General features: G+C 40.1%; 1 non-coding gene across 1 annotated transcript; it reads left to right on the top strand.

Moving 5' to 3' along the window:
- Positions 1-14806: 14806 nt before the first annotated feature.
- On the top strand, positions 14807-14913 carry LOC112093612. Its single transcript, XR_002903136.1, has one exon. It is a non-coding gene; the product is annotated as a small nucleolar RNA R71 (small nucleolar RNA).
- Positions 14914-19634: the final 4721 nt, after the last annotated feature.

Genomic DNA, 19634 nt, shown 5'->3' on the forward strand with positions numbered 1-19634 from the left:
CTAGAGTCTCCTGAGAGGGGTTAACATTTTAAAACAATGAAACGTGAGCGAAAGGCCCAGTATGATATAATTTGAAATAACTTGGTAATAAATAAACAAGTAAATAAATGAATAAATATAGATATTCAGTTCCAACACAACAGCCGGAACCTCACATCCTTTTTCTGAAAGGAATATAAACTGAAAATTACCGTATTACAAGCATCAGGAAGTAATTTGTACAAATTACTTACACAACCAAGTGCACAAGCCTTCCCGGGCCGGGTTTCAGGTTCTTCCCTCGAGGATGCACTCTCCACATCCTATCTAGGCCATTAGCGGGCTTACCAGTTTGGAAGATCTCTTTCATTAAGAAATCATTCATTAAACATTATGAAATCGTTATTATAATCCCACGTACTACAACAAGCCGTGGGTCCCCATGAACTACAACAAGCCATGGGTTTCAAAAACTACAACAAGCCACGGGTTTTAAAAATATTTTTCTTTCGCAAATAAGCCCCTTTCTTTAAAACATTTGCAAGGTCAAAATCCTTTTGAAAATCAGGCTCACAAAGAAAGGGCTAGAAATCCTACCTTAAAATTACTAAACCTGTGGCTAACAGTGCACTATTCTAGCTTCCGCTTCCTCAAGCCACTCAATCCGAGTCCTCAGCGATCACTGTTACAAGACAATACTTTAGGATTCCAATCTCATTCCTAAATTAATTCAGACTCAATCATATCATTTGATTTCCTATTAGTGTGCCATAATCAATTTCATGTTTCAAATCATAATTCTAAGGGTTTTAATTCCAAAACATGGATTAAAGTTGCTAGTCCATCGACTATAGGTCCCCAAATGAAGCTAATTTGGGCCCTCCCCGATAACAGGGGTCAAAACAACAATTTCAGGCCAAACATGGTCAAACTCCGTGTACACCGGTCGACCGGTGACAGAGCAGTGCATCATCACCGGTCGACTGGTGGTGTGTAATCCGGTCGACCGCATCGGTCGATCGGTGGCCTAATGTAATCCGGTCGACCGGTTCGGTTGACCGCACAGTCGACCTGTGAAGAACAGCAGTGCGAGAAACTCACAGAAATCAGTCTGAAAACCTACAAATCCAGTCTCAAATCACAATATCTCAAGGGACAACACCTGAATCCGGGTTCTAGCTACTAAAACAAATCCAAAGAACCCAAGATCCCCAATTTCTACCCTAACTTTACTCAAAATCCATCAAAATTCTATTTCGAACCAAAAATGAGTTTTAATCCGAAAATTTAGGATTTCAATAGAGATTTTTTTTTTCCAGAAATCTTACTTTGAATCCTTCTCTTGACGTTGAAAACTCCTTGAAACTTTCCTTTGGTTTGAAATCCGATTGATTTGAGACAAAACGGGAGAAAGACAGCCGAGAGAGAGTGAGAGAACGAGAAGAGAGAGAGAGAGAGTGTGTCTGGTCACGGGAATGAAGAAAGGAAGAGGAAAAAGAAAAGAAGAAAAAGAAAAACGGAAAAAGAAAAGAAAAGAAAAATAGGTGTCCAAATATTTTAAAATGACAGTCCAGAAATGCGCTCATACACACTTCTGGGTTAAAATAAAATTACTGAGAATATTTAAATACCTTAGAATTATTTAAATTAAACGTCATAAACATTTATTAATCAAAACTAATTAATTAAATCAGATTAGGCACACTAATAAATCTTAATTATCTCAATTAATCCCATTTAATTCTTCGGGGTGTTACAACTCTACCCCCTTATGGAATTTCATCCTCAAAATTAGAACTCACCTCACAGTGGAAACAGATGCGGGTATCATTCCTGTATCATTGTCTCAAGCTCCCATGTCGCTCCCTCAACTCCATGGTGCTGCCACAACACTTTCACTAACGGAATCTCACGATGACGCAGACTCTTCATCTTCCGGTTAAGAATTTGAACCGGTGCCTCCTCGTATGTCGTGTTATATTGTATCGAAATGTCATACCATTGCACTACAGCTTCCGGATTAGGTTGACATTTTTGAAGGATGGAGACATGGAACACGTCATGCACGTGAGATAACTGAGGTGGCAGGGCAAGACGATACGCCACGACATCGACTCGTTACACGATCGGGAATGGTCCAATGTACCTTGGTGCAAGCTTCCCTTTCACACCAAATCGAACAACTCCCTTGCGTAGGGAAACCTTCAGCAGAACGAAGTCGCCTTCCTGAAATTCCAAAGGCCTATGCCTTTTGTCAACATAGCTCTTCTGTCGACTTTGAGCCGTCAACAGTCATTCTTGAATCATAGCTATCTTCTCATTGTTCTCTTGAATGACGTCTGGTCCAGTGGTAAGTCGATCCTCTGGTTCTAACCAACAGACAAGTGATCTACACGGACGATCATACAAAGTCTCGAACGGTGCCATACCGATACTGGCCTGATAGTTGTTGTTGTAGGTAAAGTCAGCAAGGTGCATGTATTTCTTCCAGTTCTCGCCAAAATCCATAATATAAGCTTGAAGCATATCCTCCAGAATCTGAGTAACTCTTTCAGATTGTCCATCAGTCTAAGGATGAAATGCTGTGCTAAAGTTCAATTCTGTTCCCATGGCTTCTTGAAAACTCTTCCAATACCTTACATTAAAACGCGTGTCACGATCGGATGTGATCGATAACGGTACTCCGTGAAGCCTTACAACATGCTCAAAGTATAACTCTGCTAGGATCTTCTGAGAATACGTCACACGAAACGATATGAAATGCACAGATTTTGTCAACCTGTCCACCACCACCCAGATGGCATCGTGCCTGTGCTCAGTTCTCGGTAGTCCCATCAGAAAGTCCATTGTAATGTGCTCCCATTTCCATCCTGGAACAGGTAGAGACTGTAATTCTCCAGCTAGCTTATGATGTTCAGCTTTAATCCGGAGGCAAGTTACACATTCTGAGACGTACTCACGAACTTCTTTCTTCATGCGTCTCCACCAGTACTGCCTCTTCAGGTCCTGGTACATCTTGGTACTTCCCGGATGAATAGCATACCTCGATTTATGAGCCTCATGCAAAATTACCTTCTTAATCTCATCCACTTTAGGAACAACTAGCCGGTCGCGAAAGTACATCGTCCCATCATCTCGGATTCTCCAATCTTCAAGCTGCTCTCCATTTTGGATTCGAACCCAGATTCCTTGGAGATGATAATCTTACCACTGATTTTGCTTGACTTGTTGCACAAGAGCTGGTGTAGAGATCAGATTATACACCATAGCCTGGTGATAATCCTTGTGATACTAGAGGTCATAATCGCTCACAACCTCAGTCCTCTTCCAGTTTTCCAGAGCTAATGACGCTAAAGTCCCCGAGGTTTTCCTACTAAGGGCATCAGCTACCACATTAGCTTTTCCCGGATGACACTGTAGCGTGAAGTCGTAATCTTCCATATACTCCACCCATCTCCTTTGTCTGAGGTTCAGATCTTTCTGAGTAAATAAGTACTTCAGGCTCTTATGATAAGAAAAGACCTGAAACTTTGCTCCAGAGAGATAACACCTCCATATCTTTAGAGCAAATATCACCGCTGCTAACTCCAAGTCATGCGTGGGGTAGTTCCACTCATGCGGTCTCATTTGGCGAGATGCGTAAGCTACAACGCGCCCACCTTGCATCAAGACACAACCAAGTCCAACCCCCGAGGTGTCAGAGTACACCTCATATGGCTCCTCGATATTAGGAATAGTCAGGACTGGTGTACTTGTCAGCCTTGCCTTCAATTCCTGAAAAGCATGTTCGCACTCAGCGTCCCATTCGAATCTGACTTCTTTCTTGGTCAACCGAGTCATCGGTGCAACAATACTCGAGAAGTCCTTTACAAAGCGTCGGTAATACCCCGCGAGTCTGAGAAAACTTCAGATCTCTGCCACATTCTTCGGCCTTTTCCACTGTAACACAGTCTCAATCTTAGAAGGGTCCACAGAAATTCCTTGTCCTGATATCACATGGCCAAGGAACTTCACTTATGTCAACCAGAAGTCACACTTCTCGTTCTTCGCATACAGCTGGTGTTCACGAAGAGTCTGAAGAACAATCCTCAAATGCTGTTCATATTCTTCCCAAGTCTTCGAATACACCAATATGTCATCAATGAAGACAATTACGAACCGATCTAAGTACGGCCGGAAAACACGGTTCATTAAATCGATGAATGCAGCCGGGGCATTCGTCAACCCAAATGGCATTACCAGGAACTCGAAGTGTCCATACCAAGTCTGAAAAGCAGTCTTCGGGATGTCCTCCTCCCTGATTTTCAATTGATGATACCCAGACCTTAAGTCAATCTTAGAGTAATACTGTGATCCACCCAACTGATCGAATAACTCATCGATCCTCGGCAGTGGGTAATTATTCTTCACAGTTACTCTATTCAACTGACGATAGTCAATGCACAACCGGAGGGATCCGTCGCGCTTCTTCACAAACAACACTGGTGCACCCCAAGGGGAAGTACTATTCCTAATGTACCCCTTTTCCGCTAGCTCTTCGAGATGCTTTCTTAATTCTCTCATTTCAGCAGGTGCCATCTGGTAGGGAGGTATGGAAATAGGTGCCGTTCCCGGAACCAAATCAATGCAAAATTCAATTTCCCGATCCGGCGGTAAACCGGGTAGCTCATCAGGAAATACATCTACAAATTCATCCACCACAGGAATTCTCGCATTATCCATAATTACCGTTCACCCTCTAAGGCAAGTAGGAAGGAGAAACATGCAGATTCTTACGTCCTCCAACGCTATATTTCAACAGTCGTTCTTCCAAGACTGAATTCATGTCCGCTTTATAGGTAATTATAGCTCCGGAATCAGTCATCAAGGTTACTTTTCTACGGTAACAATCAACAATTGCACCGTATCTTGCTAACCAATCCATTCTGAGTACCACATCAAACAGACTCATCAGAAGGATTACCAGGTCAACTCTTAATCGCTCACCTCTAATCGTGATTTCACACGATCTGCACATACTAGCTACCTCTACACATCCCAGTGGGGAGTTCAACATCATTAGGGTTTCCAAGTTCTCAGACTTTTATTTCAATATTCGAACAAAAGAACTTCATATAAAAGAGTGTGTAGCACTAGTGTCAAACAACACATGTGTTAAAGAGTGAGATATTAGAATCATACCCTCAACCACTGTGTTATTGGCCTGGCCTCCAGAATTGCCTCCTGTTAGGGTATAAGCTTGTCATTGCACTTCCCCCTTCCCTTTATCACCAACATTAGGCCTTTGGGTCAGTGGCCTATACTGTTGTGGTGGAGGTATCTGTACCGGTCCCGGCGCCTGAGGCTGAAATTGTGTGTACTGAGGTGGTCGGTAGGCTGGCACATGAGGGTAGAATGCTGGCATTTACAGCTGCGGCTGGTAAGGTGGCATGAACTGCGGTGGCCTCTCTTGACCATAGAAAACATCACCTTGGGGCTGTTGATTCTGTGGCTGATTGCGATTAGGACAGTTTCTCCTAATATGGCCAATTTGCCCACAGTGATGGCACTTTGGTCGGTAGGGAGAATTTCTGTCACTCCCAGATGAACTACTACCACCACTGATCACATCCCCACTAACCTGCCCTTGATTCTGATTTCTTCTGCCGCTCCGTTATGGCCCACCCGAAGCAAAAACTCGAGCATCTGCTTCCTTACTTTGCTGATAGGCCAAGTTATCTTATTCCACGCTTGTAGCAGCATCCACCAGGCCTAAAAAATTTTGGATCCTTAGAGGCACTAAGGGTCTCCTTACATTAGGTCTCGGGCCTTTCTAAAACTTCAGGCATTTCAGATGCTCAGATTCCACCAGAGATGGCAGAAAGTGGGACAAGTCATTAAACTTAGCCTCATATTCCCTTATTGTCATATCACCCTGTTGCAAGGTCATAAACTCCAATGCCTTCTGATCCTTGTAGCTATGAGGGAAATATTGTTCATTGAAGAGAGTTTCAAACTGCTCCCAAGTCATTTTCGCAACATTGAGCCTTCTTCTCACTTGCTTCCACCAGTTGCTTGCTTGGCCTTCCATTTTGTATACAACGAATTCTATCCTGTATTCTTCCGGCACTCCCATAGTATCTAAGTGTTTAACTATGAAGTCTAACAAGAACTCTGCTTCTTGAGGTCCTCCCTCGCTATTGAACGTAGGGATAGGTGCACGCATGAATTCCCAGAAGTAACTCTACTTCCTGTCCTCGGCCGGTCGCTCATTCTGAGCTCTAGCGGCCATGCCTTGAAACACAGCATACATGGCATCCATGAACTCCTGGTTCTGTGGAGCCGGGTTGTTAACCGACCTACGCCGTGGCGGCATCTCTTTTATCTAAAAAGAAACTAGACTGTTCAGTGAATTCCTGATGTCACACATGTATGTACAATCCTGTGGATTCTTAACCTAGGTCTCTGATACCACTCTGTCATGCCCCTCAAACGGGGTGGGTGACGTAGAGGCTCGATTAGGGTTAAACGCACGATAATAATAATAAAGGAAATACCCGACGAGCCCCACACACTGAATTAAAACAAACTACATGATCTTTCCATAGGATCTCGTTAGAGTACATACATGGCACGTAAATAAATCATTACAGTTACAGACATCATCCACAGTATAGTTATCCAAGTACAAGAGTTTACAAAATTTACAAATTCTTACATTGGTAGACAGGGAGGATGACACAATACTCTCCAAAATCTGGTGGTAGCACACAGCTACTCCGCACTCCTCCAAGAGTCTCCTGGGAGGGGTTAATATTTTAAAACAATGAAAAGTGAGCGAAAGGCCTAGTAGGATATAATTTGAAATAACTTGGTAAATAAATAAACAAGTAAATAAATGAATAAATATAGATATTCAGTTCCAACACAACAGCCGGAACCTCACATCCTTTTTCTGAAAGGAATATAAACTGAAAATTACCGTATTACAAGCATCAGGAAGTAATTTGTACAAATTACTTACACAACCAAGTGCACAAGCCTTCCCGGGCTGGGTTTCAGGTTCTTTCTCCGAGGATGCACTCTCCACATCCTATCTAGGCCATCAACGGGCTTACCAGTTCGGAAGATCTCTTTCATTAAGAAATCATTCATTAAACATTATGAAATCGTTATTATAATCCCACGTACTACAACAAGCCGTGGGTCCCCATGAACTACAACAAGCCATTGGTTCCATGAACTACAACAAGCCACGGGTTTTAAAAATATTTTTCTTTCGCAAACAAGTTCCTTTCTTTAAAACATTTGCAAGGTCAAAATCCTTTTGAAAACCAGGCTCACAAACAAAGGGCTAGAAATCCTACCTCGAAATTACCAAACCTGTGGCTAACAGTGCACTATTCCAGCTTCCGCTTCCTCAAGCCACTCAATCCGAGTCCTCAGCGATCACTGTTACAAGACAATACTTTAGGATTCCAATCTCATTCCTAAAGTAATTCATACTCAATCATATCCTTTGATTTCCTATTAGTGTGCCATAATCAATTTCATGTTTCAAATCATAATTCCAAGGGTTTTAATTCCAAAACATGGATTAAAGATGCTACTCCATCAACTCTAGGTCCCCAAATGAAGCTAATTTGGGTCTTCCTCGAAAATAGGGGTCAAAACAACAATTTCAGGCCAAACAGGGTCAAACCCCGTGTACACCGGTCGACCAGTGATAGAGCAGTGCATCACCACTGGTCGACCGGTGGTGTGCAATCCGGTCGACCACATTGGTCGACCGGTGGTTTAATGTAATCCGATCGACCGCACAGGTTGACCTGTGAAGAACAACAGTGCCATAAACTCACGAAAATTAGTATGAAAACCTGTAAATCCAGTCTCAAATCACAATATCTCAAGGGACAACACCTGAATCTGGGTTCTAGGTACTAAAACAAGTCCAAAGAACCTAAGATTCCCAATTTCTACCCTAGTTTTACTCAAAATCCATCAAAATTCTATTTTGAACCAAAAACGATTTTTAATCCAAAAATTTAGGATTTCAAGAGAGGTTTTTTCAGAAATCTTACCTTGAATCCTTCTCTTGACGTTGAAAACTCCTTGAAACTTTCCTTTAGTTTGAAATCCAGTTGATTTGAGACAAAATAGGAGAGAGACAATCGAGAGAGAGTAAGAGAATGAAGAGAGAGAGAGAGAGAGAGAGAGAGTGTGTGTGTGTGTGTGGTCACGGGAAGGACGGAAGGAAGGAAGAGGAAAAGGAAAAGAAGAAAAAGAAAAAAGGAAAAAGAAAAGAAAAGAAAAATAGGTGTCCAAATATTTTAAAATGGCAGTCCATAAATGCGCCCATACACACTTCTGGGTTAAAATAAAATTACTGAGAATATTTAAATACCTTGAAATTATTTAAATTACACGGCAAAAACATTTATTAATCAAAACGAATTAATTAAATCAGATTAGACACACTAATAAATCTTAATTATCTCAATTAATCTCATTTAATTCTTCGGGGTGTTATAAGATTGGGCGGTCGGCTGGCACTGACCAGGCGCGGGACCCACGCCGGAGAAGATGAGACGCGCGAGGCGCAAGATGGAACGAGAGGAAGGGGCACAGATTTCCGCGCTGACACGCGGGACCCACTTCATTTGGCTTAGCTGATGGGTGGCGTGGCTCTCTCTGATTGGCTCGGCTTGTGTGGCTTGGATGGGCTGAAAACATGGTTTTCATGGCTTTTTCTTGTGTAGCTTTTTACACTTCTTTCATCTGTAAATAATTAAGTAAAAACTAGACAAATTCCAATTAAAAATATTATGAATAAAAATAATGGAATTGTTTAATTAAATCTTAAATATTTTTATATTATATAAATCAAAAGTAGTGTTTAGGGTGCATTTTCATGTACTAATCACAACTCCCAACCACTTATTGCTAGTCTCTAGCAATCCAAGTGCAAGAGAAATCATGTCACAAAGAAAATTGAGTCTCAACTCGCTTTATCACCTGAGTATTTCAAACAAAGTGTCAGTAAAAAGATACTATCAAGATTATTTCAGTCATAACTCCAGAGTCATGAGTGTGCGCTCCAAACTATAACCTTCTTACCACTGACCATAACACATGCAGCTTTGAAAAATTCACCAAGTAGAAGTCTCAACTCCATTGATCTCACGGGTGTCAGAAATATTTAAGTGCAAAGGTTTTCTCTCATGGAGTTGGAAATGAAACAATCAATGCTCAGTGTAAGGAAGGTAACATTTAGGACAAACAATCAAATGAACATTGATCAAAAGATAGGTTAATCAACTACTAGAACATTCCACCATTCTTACCATAAACTAGCTTTTGGGATTTCATTCAGGTCAAACAAAAATTTACAGAAACGAATAAAGAGCCAAAAAAATTCATAGGAAAATAAATTACTTTTTTTTTTGGCAAAAGACAACTTGCAATAATGAAGTGAATGTAGAAAGGTGTTCTTTTGACAAACTGCTATATAGCATCAATTGTGATTAACACCAAACTACAGGATCTGTGAAATGTTACTCTTGCTCAGTTTTTTTTTTGAAAAATAAGAAATGAGGCTCTATTACATAAGATCATTCCTATCTAACCCAAAATCCATCCCTTAAGCATATGCACCAAGCATACCACTAACCATGTAATGTTGTTCTATCAGTGATTTTACCGGCTCAAACGATCAATGAAAGTTCAAAAGTTATTTTCTCAACTCTTTTAACTTACTAAAAATCAAGCACTTAAACTCAGAAATTTTCTCAGTTGACATGCATTAACATCCATCTTACCATAAGGTTTAGCACGTGTAAAAAGAAACTCTGGAAGTCATTTCTTAGTAACCAAGACAATGAAAATTGACTCAAACAAACATTTTGAAATCATACTCAGATAACTTCACAAAAATTTTAACCAAAATATCAACATGACAAAAATCACTCTTACACATGAATATGCTCACCACCCCCAACCAAAATCAGACAGTGTCCTCAGTGTCAAAAATTATGAAAATATAGAGAAAGAAGACACCTGGACGATAAGCATTCCACATATGAGCACAGCTTGAGCTTCCTAATATGATTCTCCAAAAACACACACAAAAAAAAATGTAAAAAGAAACGAAGAAAACAGAAAATGAAAATATGGTACAGGAGATATGAGCAAACTACTCAGGGCTGATAAATGGGGTCGTCGAGAATGATCTCTTTAACCTGGTTCACCCACTCTAAGTAATTTTTCAGACGTTGGCCATTTACTTTGAAGATTCTCCCATCGGTCGGGTCCTTAACCTCGACAGCACCATTAGGAAAAACGCGTTTTACTACGAACGGACCAGTCCACCGCGACCTCAACTTACCGGGGTGGAGATGCAAATGGGAATCATAGAGATGAACCCGTTAATTTGGCTCAAAATTCTTCCTTAGGATCTGCTTGTCATGAGCGGCTTTCATTTTTGCCTTGTAGATCCTGGAATTGTCATAAGCATCGTTTCTTAACTCCTCGATTTTAGAAAGCTGGAGCTTTCGATTGATACCTGCAGCGCTGAGATCAAAGTTGAGGGCTTTGGTAGCCCAATAAGCCTTATGTTCGAGCTCTACAGGTAGATGACATGCTTTTCTAAAGATAAGCCGGTAGGGAGACATCCCAAGTTGGGTTTTATAAGTAGTCCGGTATGCCCAAAGTGCGTTTGGAAGGCGCAAAGACCAATCCTTGCGATCGAGATTAACCGTCTTCTCCAGAATTTGCTTAATCTCCCTGTTGGCCAACTCAGCTTGGCCATTTGTCTGCGGGTGATAGGCAGTCAAAACTTTATGATCCACACCGTATTTGTGCATCAGAGCCTCAAAAGAATGGTTGTAGAAATGGGTGCTTTGATCACTAATGATGGCACACGGCGTTCTGAATTGAGATAACACATTTTCCTTTAAGAACTTAACAATAGTGGTGTTATCGTTGTTCTGGCATGCCACGACTTCTACCCACTTAGATACGTAATCCACAGTGAGGAGTATGTACAGGAATCCATAAGAAGGTGGAAATGGTCCCATAAAGTCTATCCCCCAGCAATCGAATATTTCTATTATGAGAATTGGGTTCAAGGGCATCATATGGCGACGAGACAAAGCACCTAGCTTTTGGCACCTCTCACAGGAACGACAGAAGTCATTGGTGTCCTTAAACAAAGTGGGCCAATAGAGACCACACTGTAAGATCTTCGCGGCGGTCTTCTTCACAGAAAAATGACTGCCACATGCATCATTGTGGTAAAAGTTTAGGACACTAGACACTTCATCATCCGAGATGCATAGTTTCATGATTTGGTCGGGGCAGTACTTAAAAAGATAAGGGTCATCCCAGTAAAAGTTACGAACCTCGACCAAAAACTTCATCTTGTCTTGTGCACTCCAGGTAGATGAAATCTCGCCAGTCACCAAGTAGTTAACAATGTGAGCATACCATGGCATCTTAGTGATAGCAAAGAGATGTTCATCGGGAAAGTCATTTCTAATAGCAGGACTTTCGGCGGAATCATTAAACTCAAGACGAGATAAGTGGTCCGCAACCACATTTTCAACTCCCTTCTTGTCCTTGATTGTCAAGTCAAATTCCTGCAGAAGAAGGATCCACCTACAACTTGAGTAGTTCATCTTAGCACTATTCAGAGTACAACTTGCATAGTAGACAACAAAAGGCTTCCCCTCCTTCCGTTGACCAAGAACGGCCCCCACAGCGTAGTTACTTGCGTCACACATGATCTAAAAAAGTAAGCTCCAATCTGGTGACTACATAATAGGGGCAGAAGTCAGTTTTACGATGAGTGTTTGGAATGCATCTTCACACTCTTGTGTCCAGTTGAACACAACATCTTTTGCTAAGAGGTTGCTTAGCAGTCTCGCTATAGATGAAAAGTTCTGGATGAACCTCCTGTAGAATCCGGCGTGCCCCAGAAAAGATCGAACGTCCTTAACGGCCTTAGGGGTGGGCAAGTTAGAAATGAGTTCAACCTTGGAGCGGTCGACCTCGATTCCTCTTTTAGAAACAATGTGCCCAAGAACTATGCCGGATGACACCATGAAATGACATTTCTCCCAATTGAGCACGAGACCTTTCTCTTCACATCTTTGCAGAACGGCTTCCAAGTTGAGAAGGCACGTGTCGAATGAATCTCTGAAGACTGTTAAATCATCCATGAACACTTCCATGCATTTCTTGATCATGTCACTGAAAATACTCATCATACACCTCTGAAATGTGGCTGGTGCGTTACACAGTCCAAATGGCATTCACCGAAAGGCATAAGTGCCAAAAGGACATGTGAATGTTGTCTTATCCTGATCTTCTAATGCTATCTCTATCTGATAATATCCTGAATAGCCATCGAGAAAGTAATAGAAAGGATGACCTGCCACATGTTCTAGGATTTGATCGATGAATGGACGTGGAAAATGGTCTTTGCGAGTGGCAGCATTAAGCTTGCGATAGTCAATACACATGCGCCAACCAGTCATGACCTTTGTGGGAACTAGAGCCCCTTTCTCATTTTTCACGACAGTAACCCCCGATTTCTTAGGCACTACCTGGGTTGGACTAACCCACTTGCTATCAGCAACAGGATAAATTATGCCAGCATCCGACAATTTCAAAACCATATTCTTAACTACTTCTCTCATGGTTGGATTCAGGCGTCTCTAGGGGTCTCTTTGCGGGTTAGTCCCTTCTTCCAAATGAATTCGATGGGAGCAAATTAACGGACTAATACCTTTGATGTCAGCAATCGTCCAACCCAATTCAAATTTGTGCTCTTTCAGCATGTCGATCAATCGTTGTTCTCGCGATGTATCGAGTTTAGACGAGATGATGATTAGAAATGTGCCTTCATCTCCCAAGAACACATGTTTTAAACCCTTAGGTAGTTGGGCTAGCTTGACTTTTGGGGCCTCCTCGATGGATGATTTCAGTTTTTCTCTTTCTGTCGGGAGCTCCTCAAAATAAGGTGGCCCAAACTTGGTTCCTTTGTCCTGTGATTCTTTGAAAATGGCAGAAATGTTAGCCAGGTCACAAGGACCGGAACTCTAAGATTCAAAATTTTGGAGGAGGTTTTCAAGATCTTCAGAGTTGCTTTGCAGCAAGACCTCCTCCTCGACAAGTGTGTCGATCATGAATGTTTGGTGACACTCGTCATCACCTTGTGGTTGTTTTACAATGTTGAAAACATTTACCTCGAGAGTCATGTTCCCAAAAGAGATCTTCATTAGACCATTTCTATAATTAATTATGGCATTTGCTTCGTAAGGAATGGTCCTCCAAGGATGATCGGGATTTTTGACTCTACCTTAACCACTGACTGAGTGTCCAAAACAACAAAATCCATGGGATAGTAGAACTTATCAACTTGCAACAACACGTCTTCAACTATTCCACGTGGTTTCTTTATGGATAGATCGGCCAATTGTAGTACTACAGGTGTCTGCTTAATCTCTCCAAGATCAAGTTGCGAGTAAACTGAATAAGGCATGAGGTTTACACTCTCTCTAAGATCCAGCAATGCTTGGCCGAATTCGTGTGTCTCAATTGTGCAGGAAATGGTGGGACAACTATGATCTTTGTACTTCAGCGGTGTCTTCTGCTCAATCACCGCGCTCACTTATTCGTCAAGAATGCGGTCTTCTTGACGTGGTTCTTTCTCTTTATGGTGCACAGATCCTTGATAAACTTGGCGTAGGCCAGCACTTGCTTGATCATGTGTAGTAAGGGAAGATTGATCTTTAATTGTGTCAAGTGCTCCAGGATCTCACTTTGATTTTCCGATACTTTCCCAGCAGGTTGGAGAGCTTGGGGAAAAGGCACCTTTATCGGAATTTTTATTGGCTCTTCTTTCTTCTGAGCCAATTCTTCATTACTTGAAGTGGTTGTACTTGTCAATTGCGTGTCTAAATTCTTACCACTTCGAGTAGAGATGGCGTTAACTTCCTTGATATTTTGACCTTTAGAGTTGGAAGTTTGAGCCATGTGTTGTCCTCTCAAATTGGACTGGGCTTGTGATAAAAATCTACCGCGCTCCTGAACGGTTAAAGCTTCTGTCAGCTTTGTGATCTGACTTTTTATTTCCTTGTTCTCTTCCACCAGCTGCGTGAGCATCGAATCAACCCTTTGATTCGTTTTATTTTGCGCGTCCATAAAAGCTTTTAGGGTATCCTCTAGAGAATTCTCTTTCGGCTGTATGTTATTCTGAGGTGCAAAATATGTCCTTGGGGGTTGAGATTGTTGCTCTGATCTCCATTGCCCTCCAGATGATTGTGCATGTTGGTTTGGATCTCTCCAACTGAAGTTTGGGTGGTTTTTTCAACTAGGATTGTAAGTTTCTGAGAAGGGTCCGTAAAGCTTCTTGTATGTGCCCAATGCATTGCACTGCTCCTCGTATACCCCCCTCATTTCACTAAAAGAAAGACAATCTTGAGCCAGATGGTCCACTCTACCACAAACGAAGCAAGGCTCATGTGCATCTGTCCTTGCCACCATGTAGGGTCCTTTACTATCTTTGCTTTTGAGGGCCTTAATTTGCTTCGTCAAAGCTTCAACTTGGACCTTGAGGCTGTCCTCTTCTCTTAATTGATAAACTCCAATTGGTCGGGACCTACTGGTGCTCTCAGTAGCACTCGGTCCAGTCCAAGTATGAGCTTTCTTAGCTAACTCGTTCAGGTACTCGATAGCTTCGTCAGGATCCTTTTGGAGAAAATCCCCATTGCACGTCATCTCAACAAATTAACGCTCTCAGATTGTGAGTCCATCGTAGAAATAGCTTACGAGGTGCCAACTTTCATATCCATGGTGGGGACACAGATTTAACAGATCTTTAAAACGCTCCCAAGCTTGATAAAGAGTTTCGTTTTCCTTCTGAGCGAAATTCGAGATCTGTCGTTTCAAATTATTAGTCTTATGGTGTGGAAAATACTTGTAGAAGAATGTCGTTGTCATTTCTTCCCACGTACCAATAGACCTAGGCCTAAGAGAATACAACCAGCTTTTAGCCTTGTCCTTCAGAGAGAAAGGAAAAAACTTCAATCTGATGGTGTTTGCGGCCTCAGCACGGCTGTGAAAGGTGGTCACCACCTCTTCAAACTCCCAGATGTGTACATATGGGTTCTCGTTTTCCCGTGAAAAGTTGGGAGAAGTGCAATCATGCCCGGCTTGAAATCTGTAAGTGGTGCATTTGGTGGGAACATGATGCAAGATGGGGTGGCCGTGCACGTTGGGTGTAAGTAATCCTGCAACGTCCTCGGCTGAACTTCCTTATGTTGTGCCATTGCGAATAGATTTTGAAGTACGAATTCCAACGACGAGTGTGAAGACGGAGGCGTAGAAGAAGAGTCGGATAGAATTTCACTAGGGGTTTCTAAGTCTGGACGTTGAGCAAATCTCCCTAGTTCGTCTCTATACCGATGCATTCACCCAAAGCGTTTTTTTTTAATTTTTTTATTTTTAATCAAAAAGAAAATAATTATATAATAACGTAAATTGTAACAACCAAAAGTGCTCCTAGGAAAGACTATAGCTCTTGGCTCAATGAATAGTCTCATAGACAGAGCAACGTTCCCAGAAAAGATTGGTGGGGCGAGGTCCACTTAAGTACCAACTTTCCTAGACAGAACTCCCTCATATTGTACTTTCCACGTAACCACACAATTATCCTAAAAACTAATTATTAAATTTTATTGAATAAATTATGAAATGTAATCTAATTAATGAAAACTATTCCTAGAGTCAAAAGCCTAAATCTACCAAATTATGAAATTCCTATATTTAGAATAGTCAATTAATTACAATCCTAATTATAATCCTATAAATTAATGAGAACTATAAAAGGAAAATTTAAATTAGGCAACAATATAATAGTTAACAATTAAATTATACAAATAGGGAAACAAAATAAAATCTTAATTTATCAAAAATAAAAGATTACAAAATCAAATCACAATCAATTTTAAAACTAAAAAGAAAAATCTCACACTATGTTATTAAATAAAATGGTAATAAAGTCCTAAACAATTAAATGAGAAATAAGGAAACAAAATAATAACAAAAAATAAATAAATAATACCTACGGTAGTTGACAAAAATAAATAAATAAATAAATAACCAAATAAACAAATAAAAAAAACTAACCAAACACCTAAAAGCAAATATAACCTCTTTTTTTTTTTTTTTTTTGAAATAGGAAACGACAAGAAAAAAAAAATGAAGCAAAAAGGTGACTTTTTTTTTTTTTTTTGGGTTTTGAGTAAGGGACGGTGGAATAAAAGAACAAGTGAAAACTTGCAGCAACTTTTTTTTTTTTAATGAAAGATACGTATAACAAACTAAATATATATATATATATATATAATATAATAATAATAAATATATACTTATCTCTTTGGCTTAAAAATTTACTGATCAATCTCGTTAGTAGCACCTCCCCAGCAACGGCACTAAAATTTAATTAACGCTCAAAAGTGATGTTATAAACTGTAAAAAAAACCCCTTAGTAAAATGGAATTGCTAAGAGGATGAATAGGACTCTTATGGAAAGAGTTAGGTGCGTGCTCATTATGTCAGGACTTAATAAACACTTTTGGTGAGATGCTGTTTCTATAGCCTGTTATCTAATTAATAGGTGTCTGATTAGCGCTCAAAAGTGATGTTCACAAGCGGTCGATTGTAGCACAGAAGGGCGGTCGTATCAACAGAGAGATAACAAAATAAAAAGAAAGATTAATAGAATAAGAGCGTTAGAGAAAAATAAATAACAAGTAAATTAAAGAAAAATGAGAGTTTTTGAGATTTTTGTTGCAAATAAAAAAGAGAGAAGATTTGTGTGGAAGAAATTTAATAATAAAAACGGTAAGGTGTCGAGAATCCTTAATGTTTCGTTCACCAATTCAAGTTTTGATTCACAAAATAAAAGAATCAAATAAATTAAATCTCTATGTTGACTCCGAAAATATTATTATTACAAGTTATCCAAAATTGACAATATATCAATTTGACAATATTGCAGTAAAAGACAATTTGTAAAATAATTTGAATAACAGAATAGTGCATGGCAGAATTACATAAAAAAAGCGTGACTGGACTTATATAAAAATTGGCACACAATATTTTGAAAAGTAAAAGAAAAATAGATGAGATTTAATTCATTCAGATATTGAACTTTACAGCACATGGAATCAAAAGCCTGAATTAGGTCACTCACAAAAGTTCATCTCTAACCTCACCAAGAAAACTCTAGCCTAGCTTGCAAAACATTCTCACAAGTTCTAGAGAGAAAATATGAGACTGACAGTAAGACAATAGAAAATTGAATGTCAAAAGCTCCTTAAAACCTTATGCTAACCCTTTTATTTATAGTGTTCAGAGGTTGCCTGTCAAATAAGGAAACAAATAATAAAAATAGAAAATTACAAAAGAAAGAGAAACAAAATAAAATTACACATAAATTAGGAGAAATCATATATATAATTTGGGGAAGAAATATACCCATTTGCTCTGATTTGAAAGAGAAACTCAGACTCAGCACCTAGAAGACACGTGTCGCAATGCAATTGGAAAGAAGGAATCAACTCGTCACGTGTCGCACTCAGAGTGGTTGGCGTGTGCTGGCACTGGTCAGAGAGGAAGAATGCTTGTCGACATTGGGGTCCCGTTGAGACAAGTGGCGCATACAGATTGGGTGGTCGGCTGGCACTGACCAGGCGTGGGACCCACGCGGGAGAAGATGAGACGTACGGTGATGGTTGCGTGCAAGGAAACGCGCGCTCTGAGGTAACGCGTGCTAGTGACGCGCGAGGCGCGAGACGGAGTGAGAGGAAGGGCGCGGATTTTCACGCTAACACGCGGGACCCACTTCATTTGGCTTGGCTGATGGGTGGCGTGGCCTCTCTGATTGGCTCGGCTTGTGTGGCTCAGATGGGCTGAAAATATGACTTTCATGGCTTCTTCTTGTGTAACTTTTTACACTGCTTTCATCTGTAAATAATTAAGCAAAAACTAGACAAATTTCAATTAAAAATATTATGAATAAAAATAATGGAATTGTTTAATTAAAGCTTAAATATTTTAATATTATATAAATCAAAAGCAGTATTTAGGGTGCATTTTCATGTACTAATCAGTGTCCTTGTAAACCTATTGGTTTAAAGACACCAGAGGAATGTTGGACTAACAAACCTCCAAATTCATCAAATCTAAGAGTGTTTGGGTGTGCAGCCTATGCTCACCAAAGAGAGAGAAAATTATACCCTAGGTCTATAAAGTGTATCTTTCTTGGTTATCCCGAGGGAGTTAAAGGATATAGACTATGCTTAAGAAGTGGTTCACAATACAAAGTAATTATCAGTAGAGATGTTGTGTTCAATGAGTTTGATATGCCTTATTTAAAATTAGAAAAAGAAACTGCTCCCAGTGTTCTTGATGCAGGAACAGGTGCATTATCATCCCAAGAATTTCAATTTGAGGTGGAACATTCTAAAGAGCAAACTGACATTCCATCGATGGGCAGTGAAGAAACTCATGAATAAAACACTCAACTGAATGATCAAAATGAAGAAGTTAGTGAACCGGCACAAGAGGAACAACCCATATCAATCCAGAATTTAGATTAATATCAATTGACAAGGGATATACCGAGGAGAAATATTAGACCAACTCAAAGATATGATGGAGGGAACTTAGTAGCTTTCGCCCTTAACACTGATGAAGAAGTGGAAACTGAAGAACCAAAGAGTTTCACTGAAGTTGTAAATGGTCCACATGCAAACCAATGGAGAGCAGCTATGGAGGAAGAAATGCAATCTTTGAGAAAGAATAATACTTGGGTTCTAGGAAATAAACCCAAGTATTAAAACCAGTGGACTGCAAATGGGTATTCAAAATCAAGGAAGGCATGACATCAAAAGATCCAAGGAGGTTTAAGGCAAGATTAGTTGCCAAGGGCTTTACACAAGTAGAAGGTGTTGACTATACGAAAATTTTCTCTCCTGTAGTAAAATACAAGACCATAAGAACCATTTTAGCATTAGTGGCTCATGAAGATTGGAAACTAGAACAAATGGACGTAAAGACTGCTTTCCTCTATGGAGATTTGAAGGAAACAATTTATATGTCTCAACCACCGGGGTTTGAGGTTAAAGGAAAGGAGAAATAAGTTTGTCTCCTAAAAAAATCATTATATGGCCTCAAGCAGTCTCCACGCCAATAGTATAAGAGGTTTGATCACTATGCTTTACTAGGAGTCATTATGATTCATGTTTATATTTTAAAGATATTGGTACTATGTCAGCAGTATATCTCTTACTATATGTAGATGATATGCTAATTACGCACTAGTAATTAGCATATCATCTACATATAGTAAGAGATATACTACTGACATAGTACCAATATCTTTAAAATATAAACATGAATCACTTCAACAGTGGTATCAGAGCCAAAAGATTTGTGATCGGTGAAAGAGCTCGCGGCTAAAGCCAATATATAATAAAGTGATCAACAACGTAATAGCGTTGCCACGTGTACTATTTTGATTGGCTGAAGCTATTAAAATATCCAACTCCGCAAAGTAAGCCTTTAGTTACCCCGAAATGACATGTGTTTTAGAGTCTAGGAATGCC

This window comes from Morus notabilis, unplaced genomic scaffold (genome assembly GCF_000414095.1).
Source record: "Morus notabilis unplaced genomic scaffold, ASM41409v2 Scaffold719, whole genome shotgun sequence".
NCBI lineage: Eukaryota > Viridiplantae > Streptophyta > Magnoliopsida > Rosales > Moraceae > Morus > Morus notabilis.